This window comes from Amblyomma maculatum, chromosome 5, assembly GCF_055883805.1.
Source record: "Amblyomma maculatum isolate TAMU_Amacu chromosome 5, ASM5588380v1, whole genome shotgun sequence".
Classification (NCBI taxonomy): Eukaryota; Metazoa; Arthropoda; class Arachnida; order Ixodida; family Ixodidae; genus Amblyomma; species Amblyomma maculatum.
Genome location: NC_139348.1, coordinates 15476496 through 15493898, shown reverse-complemented (window position 1 = coordinate 15493898; position 17403 = coordinate 15476496). Strand labels below are relative to the sequence as shown.

General features: G+C 44.6%; 1 pseudogene; it reads right to left on the bottom strand.

Annotated features, from left to right (window-relative positions):
- Positions 1-2027: 2027 nt before the first annotated feature.
- Positions 2028-17403, bottom strand: part of LOC146187802 (uncharacterized) — a 29204-nt pseudogene continuing 13828 nt past the window's right edge.

Sequence of the window (17403 nt, the reverse complement as noted above, 5' to 3'; positions counted from 1 at the left end):
ACTTCTTATCCCTTCCCATGTTATTTCTACTTTGTTATCCCGGAATATTTCCTGTAGGAACTCTGTTATCTCATAACCGATACCTTCTTCTTTTATTAAGTTCCACACGAGTTTCATGTTTAGGTGGTCGTACGCCCCGTTTATGTCCAGGAAGGCCAAATACAAAGGTCTATTTTGCACTCTAGATATTTTGATGCATTGGGTAAACACGAACAGGCTATCATCTAAGCACCTACCATTTCTAAAGCCGTTCTGAAGTTCTCCGAGTATCTTGTCATTTTCTACCCATGCTTGCCTCTTTAATTTCACCGCCTGCATGGCCAACCTGATTATAAAAGATGTTATGGTAATCGGCCTGTAGGATTTTATGTGCATCCTTTCTCCTTTCCCTTTAAAAATCAAATTCATTTTACTCAGCCACCAGCTGTCCGGAATTTTCTCATTCGTTATGACTGTTTCTAAAGCTTATAGCAACGTTTCCTTACTTCTTGGACCAAGTTCATTAATCAGCTTGATCGAAATTCCATCTATTCCTGTAGATGTTTTTTAGGAATATTTTTTTCTGCCTTTTTCTAGTTTAGGTTGGTCAGTTCTAAGCTGCTTTGTATTCCGCTATCTTGTGTTGCTTCCTGATTTTGCGGAGATTACCCTATCACCGCTCTTAAATGACTCGGCTGCAACTGATGTAACGTAGTTCACTGCGTTGTCTCCCGTTAAACAATTTCCCTCGTTATCTTGAATCCGATCCTGCTTTCTTTGATTCTTCTTCCCTAGCCAGCTTATATGGTTCCAGAATTTTCTTGCTCCGCCTCTAGAGGCATCGTGTATGTCAGCCATCCAGCGATCGGTGGACTGCTTTATTTTACTTTGGACGAGGGCCTGTACCTCAAGTTTCTTTTGTCGATATGATTTCCATTTTTGGTCTCTTTCCTTCTGAGATACCTGTGCTTTCTTTGCCTATGGGTGTTCCCTTGAAGCTGCCCGTCGTTGTTCAATGGCTTCCCTGATTTCCTCATTCCACCAGCTCCGTGATTTCCTCTTTCCATTCCAGTGGTTTTCTACTTTAAGTTCCTTAATGTTTCTCCTTATGAGTAGTTCTACCTGTTCATAATCCCAGTTTTCCTTGGGGCTTCTCTCTATTGCATCCTCTATGTCTGCTGCTATCTGCGCTATTTGATCGTCGTTCAATTATGCGTTTACTTTTTGTCTAAGTTCCATTTCTCTTTTCATCATTGGCCCCAACTACAGTCTAATACGTTTACGATCACTTCTCAGTCTACACTCCCCTTCTTCGTCTATTTCTATTTTTGTGACCTTGCTATAAATTTCCTGCGACATTAGACAGTAGTCAATGGTCGCCTACCTGTTGCGAAATTCCCACGTGATTTTGCCTTCACATTTTATTTCTCTATTTACTATAACTAGATTGGGTCGCTCGGTGAAATCTAGCATTAGCTTCCCGTTACAATCCGTGTATCCACCCAGATCGTCGATGTTTCCGTTCATGTCCCCCAGCAGAATAATATCTGCCCCGTCTCCAAACTGGCTTATATCGTCACTGAGACATTCAATGAGATCCTTGTTTTGTTGCCTGCATTGGTATGCTGTTTCTAAATAAACTACCCTTAGCCCTGTGCTTATGCCGGCAATTGTTCCTGATACCCAGATATGTTCTTTGCAAGATGATTTTATTCTTTGCCGAATTGTTCCTTGGTGTATCAACATACCTACCCCTCCCACTTTTTTTTTTTTCATCTCATTCTGTTGCACCCTTCCCATACGTAGTCTTCTATAAACGGCGGATCTTCTAGATCTCTGAGATGAGTCTCGGATAGAACGTACAAATCTGTTTTGTCATCCTTCAACTGATGTTCTATCTCTAGCCATTTCGCTCTTTTTCTATCTCCTTGCATGTTTATGTAGCTGACCCTAGTGTTAAATCTGTATTTTTTTACTTTTCTTTCTCGACCTCATCCTTGCCATTTTTTGGGGCTCAGCCGCCGTTATTACGCTTTCTTCTGCTTCACTTATAACTGCTCCTGCACAGGCAGCCCCAGCGGACCACCTAAAAAAGTTGCAGCCCTGGCTGCCAGACGCCAGCCGACCTCTGCTCCCACCCTTCAGTTAAAATGGATGTCATCTCGCTGAAAATCCTCAGCCAAAACCTGCTCTATACACCTCCCTGTTTACCTCAACCACTTCAAAACGCTTCTCTAGGCTTAACTTTATTATGTCCTGATTAGCTGTCACCATGTCCTTCTGAAGCTTTCCGTTCAATCCTAGCACCTCCGGTACTGTGCATACAACTATCTGCGCTTGCTGCGTTATCGCCGTGTTGTCGTCAACTCCCTTAGCTAAACTTTCCCCCACTCCAGCAGCGTCACCATCTAGGACATCGTTCAGCCCCGCGGCTTCTATCACCATATTGTGCTCTGCGGAATTTTTCAACAGCCTATTTTTACCCTCTTTCATCACTGCGCTCATTGTCATCCCTGGGAAGGTTCCAACTAAAACTCGCTTATCACCCTTTACACGTTCCATGATATCTCGCTTGCACCTGCTCATGTTGGAATCCACGGCGATAAGCACCTGGGAATTCTCTCTCTACCTCCCAACTTGTTTCTCCTGCTTTCGTTTATCTGTGTTATCAGCGCTGTGTCTGTCCTATTCCCTTGTCTAGGCTTCGTGCCGTTATGCTGCACCAGTTGAAGACGTCAGACCAACTAGCCCTCCAGTTCATATAGCTCATGTCGGTTATCTGTGTCCTTCTCTCTGGAATTTCATTCTTGCTTACATCTTCCTTTTTTCCCGACTTCTTAGTAGCTGCTTCTAAATAACTATGTCGCTTCTACTCCGCCTGACCTAGTTTGCTTATGCTTTCCATGCCAATGCTGTTCCAAGCCACGTGGCCCGCACTGAATGTCCGTTCTCGTTGTTTCCAAGGCGAAAGTCGGCCATTTTTTTTTTCATTTGAGGAAGCTGTCACAGCAGTTTCTGATTTTCTGCCCTTACAAACGTACTTCATTTTCTAAATCATCCACACGAGACACTAAACTGCCCCTTTCTTGATCAAATCTATCTAGACGCGTACTCAGCACGCAACACTGACACAAAAAGTCGCTGCCTTCCGCTTCACCTACAGAGTCAAAACGCGTTTCTTTGAGATTAACCGGCGCCTCACACTGAGTACACTTTACTTCATTTGATTGCACATCTTAAGCATGTATCAACTGAACTATTTCTGCTACGAATTCTCAGAATATACAAACTGCAAAGGAAATACACAATACCGGCTAGCAAACACACGGTAAAATAAATTCTGCGAAAGCCAATAGCCTAGAAAAAAGAATAATTACCTAAACAAAACAGTTAAAGAATGAACGCCGAGAAAACCTAGCTGCCGGCACGAAAAACCAGACCTCTAGGACAAAGATCTAAAATTTATTCTTTTGGCTGCACCTAACCTAACTAGCTGGAAACGAAATAAAGTTAATAAAAGAAAGAACTGATCATTTGACGCTTTCGGAACCTCCCGCTGTCGCCAGTCCGTTCGTTTCCGGTAGCCACATGCAATCGGAGGAGCGATGAAACGCACGTCCGTACCACACGGCTGTTACCTGTCAAGTTTTAACTGTCAACTGGACTATTAGGGCTCACATGCCAACAGCAAGGTATCCTGTGATGGTGTACGTGTTTCGATAATGTTATTAACTTAATAATGTGCATGTATTTTCCGTAATCGGCTGAAGACTGCAGTCGTCTGCAGCGGAACGTTTCGTCGTGGCGAGCAGATTAGCCAATTCGATAGGCAGCGCCACCTAGCGATATACGAGGCAATAGATATTGTCACATAGTGGTGACAAGGCCGTTGATACCAAAAGATTACACAGGCTTGATGGTACGGAAATTACCCATTTATTGGGCTGACTTGCGCACGAAAAACAACTCACCAACTCGGCGGCGGCGATAGCAACAAACGTGCTGGTCGATCGTCGAACAGATTGCCCGTCCCATTCGTCAACGCTCAATTTAAAGGATGCTCAGAACAATCTAGATAACGTCGCAAACTGCTAGTAGCACAACCTGGAACATTGTAGAAACATACGCGAGTGATCGGAATCTTCGAGACAGATCTCGGCGCATCGTTCGCGACAAAGAATATGATAACGCGTCGTATCGCGACAACGAGCATGAACAAACACGGGATACAAAACTGATACGCCATCCAGAATCGGAGTGATAAGGCGGCATTCTGACGGCTGTTAAAAAACAACATATACAGGTTTGAAGGTTTCGTGGCAATATTCTGCATAGGTTGCGGCGGGCCTCTCAGCTGGCCAGATAGCGCAGCCTGTCGAATCGGCTAACCGCTCGCCACGACGAAGAGTTCCGCTGCAGACGACTGCAGTCTTCTGCCGCTTACGGAAAATACATGCACACTATGAAGATAGTTCACATTATCGAACACGTATACCTTCCCAGGCTACCTTCCTGTTGGCGTGTGAGCCTTAAGAGTCCAGTATTCTGCATATTCCTTGATTTTTTATTTATTTATAGATACTGCGATCTGGTACAGATCATAGCAGGGTGAGAAAACCAAAAAGAAATACAAGCATATAAACGCGCTCAAATTCATAAAATTTGCAGGCACTTTTCAAACATTAGTAAATAACTCTGAGTTACAGTCTCGCTATTAAGTTTATTCCATTCCGTAATTGTCATCGGAAAGAAAGAATATTTAAAACAGTTATTTCGCGCGTTCACAGGGCTTATTGCTAGTGCATGCCTTTGTCTCGTATTATAACCTGAAGAGTAAGTAATATAATTGGAAGTGTTAATATTATAATGACCTTTTACGAGCTGGAAAAGAAACTTTAATCGGCAGATACGATTGCACTCAGTCACAGGAGGTAATCCACTACGCTTCACAAGCTCGCTGACAGACGCACGGCCATATGAATTAAATACAAACCTAACGACCTTATGCTGTATGCGTTAGAGTTTATGAATGTTAGTTAAGGTGAAAGGGTCCCATATAATTACGGCATATTCTAACAGTGGACGGATGAGAGAGTTGTAAGCTAATAGGCGGACACTGGGCGGAGATGACTTCAGCGTGCGCCTCAAGAAAAAATGTTTGCGCAGTGAATTAGCTACAACCGTATCTATGTGTTTTGTCCATGAAAGGTTGTTAGTAATCCATAAGCCCAAATATTTATATTCTGTTACCTCCTATAATGATGTGTTGTTAGTACCGTACACAAAATGAAGAGGAGTTTTCTTGTTTGTAAATCTCATGAAAACGGTTTTCTCACAATTAATACACATCTGCCAATCGTTGCACCACGCAATCACCTTTTCTAGATCATTATTCAAACACACCTGGTCATCAACTGAAGAAACATCTTAGTACAATATACAAACATCTGCGTAAAGCTTCACGCGGACTGAAAGGCCAGACACAATATCATTAATAAATAACAAAAATAAATGTGGTCCCAAAACGGATCCCTGGGGGACGCCGGACACAACCTGGGCACTGTTGGAAGAAGTATGGTTTAGGGTGACAAATTGACGTCTGTTTGAAAGGTAGGCTGTGATCCATGTAAGTATCTCGTCGTTTTTTATATAATAGCTTAGTTTATGAATTAGTTTGTTATGCGACACCTTGTCAAATGCTCTGCGAAAATCCATGGATATGGCATCAGTTTGTTTTCCCTGATTAATCGATTGAGCGAAATCGTGTACTGTTTCAACTAATTGTGTAATTGTAGAAAACCCACGCCTGAAACCATGTTGAACATTTCTAACTACTTTGTGCTCATCCAAGAAACCTAATATATGTTTATGAATTATGTGTTCTAAAATTTTACATGATGTGGACGTCAGGGATATAGGCCGATAATTCTCAATGTGTGCTTTTCTGCCGGTTCTGTGAAAAGGTTTAATCCTGGCTGTCCGCCAGTCATCCGGTAAAGAACCATCACGTAAAGATCTGGGCCCGCTTGCACAAAACAATCTTAAGACTGTCTTAGCTAAGTCCAGACTTAACTGGAGTCTCAAGAATAGGCCACTAGCATGGCCGCTTAAGACTGGAGTCAAGACTGTGCTTCAGCCCTGACTTGAATAAGTCGCTTGTATGATTACGACTCTAGTGCTGTCTTGGTTAAGACACAAGGACGCCAGGTGTCTAAGTAGAGAAATTAGGGAAATACAGGGATGCGCTGGCACTGTCCCTGCTGTAAGATGTACACATTCGGTCAATTTTGCGTTGTGTAAAATCTGTGCCATTGCTTTTTGCGGCTTAAGATTGAGTTACGAGGAAAAATGCCACAAGTGGTTGCTGAGGCCATTCTGGGAAGCCACTCTGGTGAACATGAACCCGAAGCGTTCGACGTTGGGAACACGAGCCGTCTTAAAGAAGCTTGGTCTTTCTAAAGACACCATTTAAGTCTGGACTTAGCTAGGACTTTATCGTGCAAGCCGGCCCTGGTGTATACAATGGACAAGTATTTCGCGCACCACTCTGCATAGCGTTTCAAAAATGCGTTTGGTATCTTATCGGGGCCTGAAGATTTTTTCACGTCAAGATCCAGGATCAAATTAAAAACACCGGTCTCTGAAATGAGAACATCAGTTATGGCAGGGAGCGATACCGAAAAGTTGGGGACACAACCATTGTCTTGTGTGAATACCGATTGGAAGAATTTGTTGAACGCAGAACAAATCACCGCCTCATCACGTACACATTTGCCGTCCATAATAAATTCATTCGTGGAGGAAGACTTTGGCGTGATTTGGCGCCAGAACTTCTCAGGAGACGTTCTAATGAACGAAGGCAGGAACTTTCCGTAATATTTTTCTTTGTCGCAAATTTTTTTCTGCTTAAGTTGTTCGGAAATCTTCCACGATTGGTTTTAATGATAAGTTTCTATTTGATTTCTTTTTTAACCTTTTAAGTCTTCGCTGTAAACGTAACGTCTCCCGAGAGATCCATGGGTTACGGTAAACAGATTGTTTTGTAATTTTGGGAACAAAACGGTCAATACAGTCGTAGACAATATTTTTAAACGACAGCCACAGGTCATTCACGCTAGCAGTGCTGTTTCTAAATGGCATACATCACACTGCATATTCCTCGACTTTGCAAAAGCTTTCCATATGTCCCCCTTTACGTCACTCATTTTACAATTACGCACCCTAGAAATTGAACCCAGCGTCATACAATAAATCGAGTGTTTCCTCATTAACCGCTCTCAATTCGTAACAGCCAATGACTTCGCATCATCTACTACTACTGTAAGATCTCATGTTCCACAAGGCTCTCTTCAGGCCCCTTCGATATTTTAATATCGAAGGGGCCTCCTCGTCGACTACATCCAGAACATGAAGCGTTTAGTCCAAGCGACGATGAGCCTTATTCATCGAATGAACGTGAGCCGCCAGTGTGTTATGCCTGTGGAATGATCGGCCACATTTCGCGCTTTTGCCGCAACCGCCGTCCGTACCAGCAGTATCGCCGACAGTGGGTGAATTCCCGTATAAGGTTTCCTGCTGACAATGATGATTCATATAGAACACCTGGCCGAAATGAGTACAAAGCAACAGCTAGCCGACAAGAACGCAGAATGGCGCTAAGCCGAAGCGAATCACCGGCCTCTGACACCACCATCTCGGCGCCTACGACGCTCCCCTTCTCCCCGACGACGGTCGCCACCTCCGGGAAACTAGTGAGGGCGGCCGATGGAGGTGAGGTCGCAAATGATTCTAGCTTACCCATGCCTCTGCCCGTTTCGATGTTAAAGAACCGAATTGAAGTGTTTGTGGACGGTGTACGTGCTATGGCGTTGTTTGACACAAGTGCAACCATTTCTATTATAAGTCTCGCTTTTAAAAACTGCCTTGGTCGTAAAATTATGTTTGCTTGGAATATTGCAACAACATTGTGTGGTGTTGGTGGCGAACCGCTTAACCCACTTGGAGTCTGTTCCGTGAATCTTGTTATCGCCGGCCACACATTCCGAACTGAATTCGCTGTACTTGCTCGATCAACGCATGACGTAATTCTTGGACTCGATTTCTTGGAACAATGTGGGGCCACTCTCGACTTTCGCAACGGAGACATTTCTGTGAGCACTCGAATTGAATCTGCTTTGCGTGAAAATTCGTGCACCAATCCTAGCACGCTTTCGTTTCGGACGACATAGTCATTCCAGACAAAGAGGGGGGTTTTGCTGTAATTCCCAAGCACCTGTACAAGGCTAAGGCTTTAGAAACCATCGCATCTGTCTTTGACGAGCACAATACTTCAGTTTTGAGGAAGGCAAAGTCATCAGATAAACAGCATTGTAAAAGACTAAAACTTGACCGCCTCTTACAAGGAATCACAACTTGCAAGAAATCTTGCCTTTCAATGTAAAAACGCATAAACCTGACTGGCCCTTAAGGGTAATAGTTTCTGAGGACGGCGCTTGGCAAAAGACGCTCGGCAAGTTTTTGCAGGAAAAACTAAAACTACTAACTATTGACGACCGCTTTCAGGTAAAATCCTCTGACGACGTAGTGATGTTTTTAAGTGACAACGTTAGCAGTGAATTTGCAGCCATAGATGTGAAAGATTTATATTATTCCATTCCGCAGGACGAATTGACGATATGTCTTGAAGAATGCATAGATACGTTTGGTGCGGTCGCTTTTCAAAACGACTGCGGAATGGCAATCCAAGGGTTCCTGGAATTCCTTTCAGTGTACCTAAGGTCGACATACGTCCTCTGGGAGGATAAAGTGTATCTACAAAAACGCGGGGTGTGTATTGGGTCATGTATCGCGCCATTTCTTAGTGATTTGTACCTGGCCCAAAAAGACAGGATCTCAAACATTCTCGCTGGCACAAATGTCCAAAAAGTGTTCAGGTATGCCGACGACTACATTGTGCTGTGTGAAGGCCAAGGCTCGAACAACCAGGAAGCAGTATTGTGGGCTGTTGGTCAATTTTCTCAAGCGTTAAAGCCACTTGCTGTTACTCATCAGCTTCCATCTCAAGTGTCTTCGAGATTTTTAGATCTCAATCTTGAGTTTACCAGAGGGCATACTTGTTGGGCATTTGAGCCTAGGGAGGAGAAGGCGCCACTTCCGTTCCTATCGGCTCACTCAAAGCTGACAAAAAGAGCTATTGTGAACTTATGCTTGACAAATGCTTTAAAAAAATCATGCGTGCACAAAATGGAAATTAGCTTCCTACGTCAGACGGAACGTTTTGTTTGTGCTGGTTATCCTTTGCATGTGCTGGTGTCGGTTGCCAAGAAGATGAATACGCGCTTGAGATTGCCAAGGCTTGAACAACAATGTGGGCAAGAGAAAATAAAGGATAAGAGAAAGGTGGTTGCTGTGCCGTACATCCATAATGTTGCTCATAGCCTTAAAAGAATTGGATGAAAAGCTGGTGTTAATGTGGTTTTAACTGCCCCTGACAAATTAAATAGTCTCTGCAGAAAGGTAAACACTAATTCAAGTGGTAAAAAACAGGTGTGCCTGACAAGGCACAAAAACCCTTTTGTTGAATGTACTGAAGGCCTTGTGTATTCTTTACCGGTGTCCTGTAGAAAGCAGTACATTGGACAGATGGGAAGATGTTTGAATGAAAAACTATTAGAGCATAAAAGGAATTTTGAGCAGGCTTGCCAACATATAGGGGTTCACTGCAGAGACTGCCCCTCAAAAACGTGTGCTCTGGAACTCAGCAGGTGCAAAGTGTTTGCCAAGCACAAAGAACAGCTAGTCCGCAAGATTATCGAGGCAGCTGCTATAGCGAAGCTGAATAGTGTATTAGCACACCGTCTATTGCATTAACAAAAAGTGAACTGGGCATGTTGTAAATGAACGCGCCTGCATGATTACAAATTCTGTTACTTTTTCCAATGCTTGAGCGATATGGTTGTGACGCACGTGGCTGTTGCACATGTATAAGAAGGCATGTTTCTTCGCAATAAATTCAGTTGTAAGTCAGCGCTTGTCTCTCGTGTGTCTCGTTGTTGTTGCGCTGTTTTTTCACTAATAGTCATTCCTGCAATGTCAGCAGAGTTTATACAAGTTGTTAGTTCAGGCTGTGCCAGTGATGCGTTCGACGCTGTAGTCGAACCACTCACCCTTAACTGCGCGAAGAAAAGTATTCTTATTCCCCGCTGCATCATCTCAGTCATGAATGGCCAGTCTTCTTTGTGGACGACTAACTGCTCTAACGAACCTGTTGTAATACCACGTGATCTAAAACTTGCCAACTTTGACGAAGACACTTTTAAATCAGTGGCCGTACTCAGCGCAGACAATTCCCAGCATACCGCATGCTCAGAAGTAGATGAGAGAAAATGTCTTCCCATGATTAACAAATCCCTGCCAACAAGTTACCGTCACAGTTTAGAACCATATGTATCAGCAGCGCAAACACAATCAGAGGAAAAGAAGACTAAGATAGGACAGAGCGCTCTGTCCTATCTTAGTCTTCTTTTCCTCTGATTGTGTTTGCGCTGCTGATACATATGGATCGTTACCAACTAGCCCGACAGATCGTGTTACAGTTTAGAAGTTCTGGCGAAACATACTGCGGCTTTCGATTTCTCTCGGGACTCGCCACCACGGATTCCCATTTCCCGCACTCATCACCGAATCAATACTGGGACTGCTGATCCAATCCGTCAGAAGCCTTATCAGGTATCCCCATCAGAGCGCCACACCATCGAAGAACAAGTTCGTGATATGCTGCATAAGGGCATCATTCAGGAATCGTCTAGTCCGTGGCCTGCCCCTGTGATTCTAGTCAAAAATAAAGATGGAACATAGCGATTTTGTGTTGATTATCAACGGCTGAATACTGTTACCAAGATGGATGTGTATCCCCTGCAACGTATTAACAACGCCATTGATTGCTCACATTGCGCCTCCTAATTTTCCTCAGTTGACCTGCGATCAGGCTATTGGCAGATCCCCATGCACCCGGAAGATAAAGAAAAGACGGCATTCATCATCCCAGACGGGCTGTATGAATTCAATGTGATGCCGTTTGGATTATGTAATGCTCCAGCCACGTTCTAAAGATTTATGGATACAGTTTTGCGCGGACTGAAGTGGCACATTTGTATGTGTTATGTGGACGATGTAATAATATTCGGAACTACTTTTCGTGAACACAATAGTCAATTAGGGATTGTCTTGGATATATTGAGAATTGAGAAAGCTGGTCTGGTACTCAATTCCAAGAAATGTCGTTTTGGAGAACGTCAGACTGTGGTGCTTGGACATCTCATAGACAAGGACGGAATCAAGCCTGATCCGAAAATGATCGAAGCTGTCACTTGTTTTAAACCGCCGAAATCGTTAAAACTGCTCAGGAGTTTTTTGGGGCTTTGCTCCTATTTTCGGCGTTTTGTTCTGAAGTTTGCTGGCCTAGCATATCCCCTTACTTGTCTTCTGCAAAATGATGTGCCTTTCAAGTGGACTGCCGATTGTGACTCCGCTTTTCGTCAGCTAAAATTCATTTTGACATCAGGACCAGTACTCCGCCACTTCTGTCCATCAGCTCCAACAGAACTTCACACTGACGCCAGCGCAGTTGGAGTAGGTGCTGCGCTCATACAGCGCCACAATGGCGATGAACATGTCATTGCATATGCAAGCCGTTCTTTGAGCAAGGCTGAGCGTAATTACACAGTAACTGAACAGGAATGCTTAGCTGTTGTATTCGGTGTGCAACGGTTTAGGTAATATCTTTATGAATGTGCATTTAAAATTGTGACGAACCATCATTAATTATGTTGGCTTGTAAACTTCGTGACCCCTGTGGACGCCTCGCGCGGTGGGCTTTGCGCCTTCAAGAATTCAATTTTACTGTGTCTTTTAAGAGTGGTCGTAAGCACGGTGATGCTGACTGCCTGTCACGGTTGCCCCTTGAAACTACTGATTGCGACAATTACGTCTTGGATGAATATATAGCTGCTATCTCTACAAGTTTCGCCGATATTGGTGAATTCAAGATTGCGCAGCGGAATGACAACGAGTTGGCGCCGCTTTTTGATACAGCAAGTTCCCGGAACCCTACGACCTCATTCTCCATTCATGACTGTGTACTATACAGGAAGAACTACTCGTCAGTAGGTGCGCGGCTTCTTCTTGTAGTTCCTACAGGTATTAGGTGTCAGGTTCTTCGGGTAATGCACGACGATGCCACAGCTGGACACTTGGGTTTCGCGAGGACATTGCACTGGACTAAGGAACGTTTTCATTGGCCGAAGATGCGTCAAACTACTCAACGTTATGTGGCCAGCTGCCTCCAGTGCCAGCGTTTCAAGCACCCAACCTGCTCACCGCCGGGTCATCTTCAGCCTATAATGCCACCACGAACCCCATTCGAACTGGTGGGAATTGACCTTCTAGGACCATTTCCCCGTTCCTCCAACGGAAACCGCTGGGTCATACTGTGCGTAGACTACCTTACGCGGTACTCTGAAACCTGTGAAACCGCTGCTATACCGTCAGCCACTGCTTCTGGTGTCTCGGCGTTTCTGCTACGGTCCATCAATATTCGACATGGGCCTCCTCGTGTGTTAATAAGCGATCGTGGCCGACAGTTTACGGCAGAAGTTGTAGAAGAACTTCTTCGCCTCTGCTCATCCCATTTTCGCCATTCAACTCCTTACCACCCACAAACAAATGGTCTTACCGAACGCACCCACCGGACGCTTAGCAATATGCTCGCAATGTATGTCGACTCCCGCCATAAAAATTGGGATGAAGTCCTTCCGTTTATAAATACGCATTTAACATTGCTAAGCACGAAACGACAGGCTACAGTCCGTTTTTTCTTCTATATGCACGACCTCCACGAAGCACGTTGGACACGTTTCTGCCTCTCTCACTCCCTGCGGAAACTTCACTTGCGCATACTCTTTCTTTGGCTGAAGAAGCTTGTCGACTAGCTATACTTCGCACTCTAGCCTTCCAGGAACGCTACAAGCAACGCTACGACAAGCGCCATCAAGATGTTAATTATGCCCCTGGTGATTTGGTGTAGCTTTGGACGCCGTTGCGTAAGCGCGGCTTGTCCCAGAAACTGTTGCACCGCTATACTGGCCCTTTCGTTGTACTGGAACGGCTCAGCGCAGTAAACTTTGTAGTCTCTCGCCTTACCACCCAAGGACGTCGTTCTCTGAAAACTCATGTAGTCCACGTGGCCCGCATGAAGCCCTTCCATCAACATGACGAACCTTGACTCGCCCGGAGGGCATCGTCTGCGAAGGGGGCAGTGTCACGCACTTCTCGCGGTCCTTATTGAAGGAAGATGAGGTTTGGCGGAATAAGCAGAAGAGAACGAGGAAGCTGGGTCTATCCGCTGTGGTGTGCTAATCTCCAGCGCATACTAACATCTGTGTAAATAAACCTCGTAACAATATATTATTCACCATCCTGACTATGTCGCTCCTCTATTCCAAAGAGGACACGCTGTCGGGCTAGTGGGTTTCCATCGTTTTTTGCCTCGTGTAGCCGGACGAGGACAAAGCACGGAGGAACGCACATGAGGCCATAAAATAAGGTTGCAGTTCAGCACTTGTGTGTCCTACTTGTTCCTCCGTGATTTGTCCTAATCCGCGGCTACGCGCTGCAAAAAGCGATCATCCATCAGACTTTGCGCCGATAACTGTGATATTTATTGTGTAATAATTAAACTTCAATATATATATATATCATTTCTGCTAGCTAACATTCGAAGTATAATTACAAACCGCGATTCCTTGTGCAGTATGTTAGGCTCATCTTCATGCGATGTCAATTGCTACTAGCTACTGAAAAATTCTGCTACTCAAAAATTCTGTATAAAATGAGTAGAGGAAATCGTATACAGGTTTACTGTATAAGATCTGAGATACAGGATTGTGGGCTATTTCAGGAAATTCCTGTACTGCCCTGGAAAGTCCGGAATGAAACCGCGTGGAGGTCTGCTACCGGAATGGCCTGTATGGCTGATGGCCCTCGTTTCCGGAAAGAAACGCGTCGCCAGGCTGGAAAAAGCATGCAACAATATAAAATAACACTTTTAACACCAAGTATGGAATTGAACCTCGGTCCTCTTGATCTTGAGACGGGCTCCTTAACCACTACTCCACTGCTTTTTGTTTTTTTTTCTTCTTTATTGCCTGACTTTTGCAAGACAAAACAAACACACACAAGACATTGATATAATAAGCGTGCCAGGGCTGGCTTTTCTAAACTTCCTTAAGATCCATCAAAGGTTCTACCTTTGGCAACCACTCAAGATTATCATCGGCAAACTTCACAATCTCGGTAAACCAATGGAGACCCTCGCGGAAAAAAAAATTCGTGCAGGACGCGCATCAGGACCACACTGGTATCCTGCCAAGCGTGAAGGCCATATTCTGTGGAAGCCCATTGGCATGATTGAATGGCTAACCCCCCTTTCATTTTGCGTGGGTAAGTACCGTATTCCGTAAGGATTAATTGGTAAATCTTTGTTTAAGGTTCTTTGAAGTGCGTCCCAAAAATAAACCGCTTCCCAACAGTGAAAATAAATACATAATCTATCGTTTATGGTTGTTTACAAATTAAGCAATGTGCACCCCACGGAAGAAATAACCCTTTTTCTTGCAAAAACACTTTTACTGGTAAAGTTCTAGTATGCAACCTAAAAAAGAAACTTTTAATCGCTGCCGGCACTTTCATTCTCTTTACCCTGTTCAGTACATTCTGCCAGGGCCTCCCCTGTATATGGCCCTATAGACGGACTCCAGAAGAACAACGTCGCACAAATCTTTGTACAACTTTTTCTTTTTCACAGTTGATAAACATTCTTTTGAAAATCTTGCAGAAAGAAATCGCACACTTTGAACAACTTCTCTAAAGTAAACAAAAATACCTCCCGTGTAACATTCTGTTGGCACAACAAAATCTTGCAGTGCACGTCGAAGCCTAATTTGGCAGACAGTGAACAAAAATGGATCATGAACGTCACGCAGGAACAGAAATCTGCTTACAATCTGCCGTAAAAAAAGATGCCCTAAGTCCACGCCTCCATCCTTGACACTTCTGAATAAATTCGTGCGTCTGCATCTTTCCCATTTTGAAGCCCACAAAAAAAACGCTAATATCCTATGCAGCTTCTGCACACTCAATCTTGCACAGTGTAAAACTTGCATTACATACCACAGCCTAGAAATGAAGATGTTGCACACTGTGGCTCTTGAAAAAATTGATAAACCAGTTCCTTTCCACTTATCTGCCCTTTCCCGCAAGTCATCTGTGCATGCTCTCCAATATGTCTCGCTATCACGATAGTATTCTAGTGGCACGCCAAGGTGCTTTGGCGGAGTCGTCACCCAGGACACGTTTGCAAAATTATCAGGAGCACTTTGCCATCTACCATGCCAGAGTCCCAGGCTTGGACCAGTTTATCCTACTGCCATTACAATTGCAGACGGATTGTTTCATTTCCCCCTACCGTCTCTCATGCCTTCACCCTGGCTTGCCCCCTCACTGCGACACCTGTGGCGAGCCCAAATCCTCACTTTTCCATTACCTGTGGGAATGTCGGCAGTGCCCCCCATCCCCCATCCCACCTTTTCTTCCTGGGAGGCTGCTTTGCGGACAGCTCAACCCGCCGGTCAGAAATGGCTGGAAGATCGGGCTCTATGTGAAGCAAAAGCCCGTGGACTCCTGGCATAGTAGGGGACCACCCTGGACGACATTTTGATTTTTATTAAATAAAGTTGTTTATTTATTATCCCTACTACCTGTAACTTCGCTAAAGGTTTTTACAGAATCAACAACTCTTGGTTAACCGTAAAAACGGCAACATCATCGGCGTACGCCTCAGCTTCACTTCCAAGGCTTGCAAACGAAAACCAGTAATATTCGTATTGTCCAAGATATATAAGCAAAGGGTTTCAATGTAAATGCAGAATAAAAGAGGGCTGAGGGGACAGCCCTGCCGCACAGAACGCTGCACGCTGATGGGCGCCTTCAGATTGTTATTCACGACTAGTCTCGTAGTGCAATTTCGGTACGCCAGGACCACGCCCTCACGAATAACAAAACCAACATTTATATGGTCCAATATACAAAGTAGAATTTCATGGGCAACACAGTCGAACGCCTTTCAAGGTCAAGCTGCAGGATGGCCACACGTCTATTTATGACCCTCCCCCCATCACAACATTCTAATAAACTTCTTGCTTTGTGTATATTTGTAACAATGGACCGTGCCTTTATCCCACACGTTTGATGTGGCCCAACGATTTCCTGGATAACCGACTGCAGCCTTCGTGCTAACACCTTCATATAAATTTTGTTGTCAACGTTCGTGAGCGCAATTGGCCTGTATGATGTTACTAGTAGTACCCTATCTGCTTCATCAGTTTGGGGTATGAGGACTGTGTGAGATTTGCCATAAGAAGGGGGCAGTTCGTTTACGTAATAAGCTTCGTTAAACAATAAAGTCAGGACTGGCGCTATTTGGAGTATAAATTCCTTGCAAAATGCCGCACTTAAGCCGTCTGGACCGGGTGATTTTCCCGGGTTTAAATTGTTTATCGCCAGTTCGACCTCTGATTCAGTTATTGGAAGCTCTAATCTTTGTTTGTTTTCTTCATTTAGTCTGGGTAGTGTCGTGACGCTGGGGCTATGTCGACCCGGCCTTCACTTGGTAGCGTGCAGAGACTCCGGGTTGAATAAGGATTGAATCTTCGAAGTTGGTGAAATATGTACAAGCAGGTTTAATGGCACTTTGAGAAAACTTATTTACAAGATTATTTACAAGAAAAAGAAGGCTACATCAGCAAAATGGCAAGCGTTAAGAGTTCATAGCGAGAAGCGACTGGATGAGCCGTTTACCCAGGGCTCAGAGCGTCATTTCGTGCTCTGCAGCGTCCTTAAAACCCCCTATGTCCAGCCCCTCTCTGAAGATGCTGACCAACCAAATCCAGGGCACGCCCCCCCAGATATCGGCACCCAATCGAACACATCACTGCACTGATGGTCTGAAGCACTGACTGGTCCGGCATTGATTCGTTGGGCGTGATCACTAGTTGGCGGGAAAAGCTTGGGAACGGCGAGGAGGTACATTTCTATTCTTCAGCCAAGAATCGGTAGGCTGGTTCCGGCTAGTGGATTTACTTCTCAGAAACCCAAGTGCACATGCGCGCCGCATACGGCTCCCAGCATTGTCCCTTTCCAACAATTGCAAATCTTTCCTGCATTCCCAGGAAATCCTCTAATGGTCGTATGCGTCATGCTCCTTTCTTGTCCTGCACGTCAGCGGACTTGTCACTCTGTCGTCTCCTTTGTACAGTAGGCATTCCTTACTTGACCATAGCGCTTCTCGACGGGAAGGGTGAACAATTG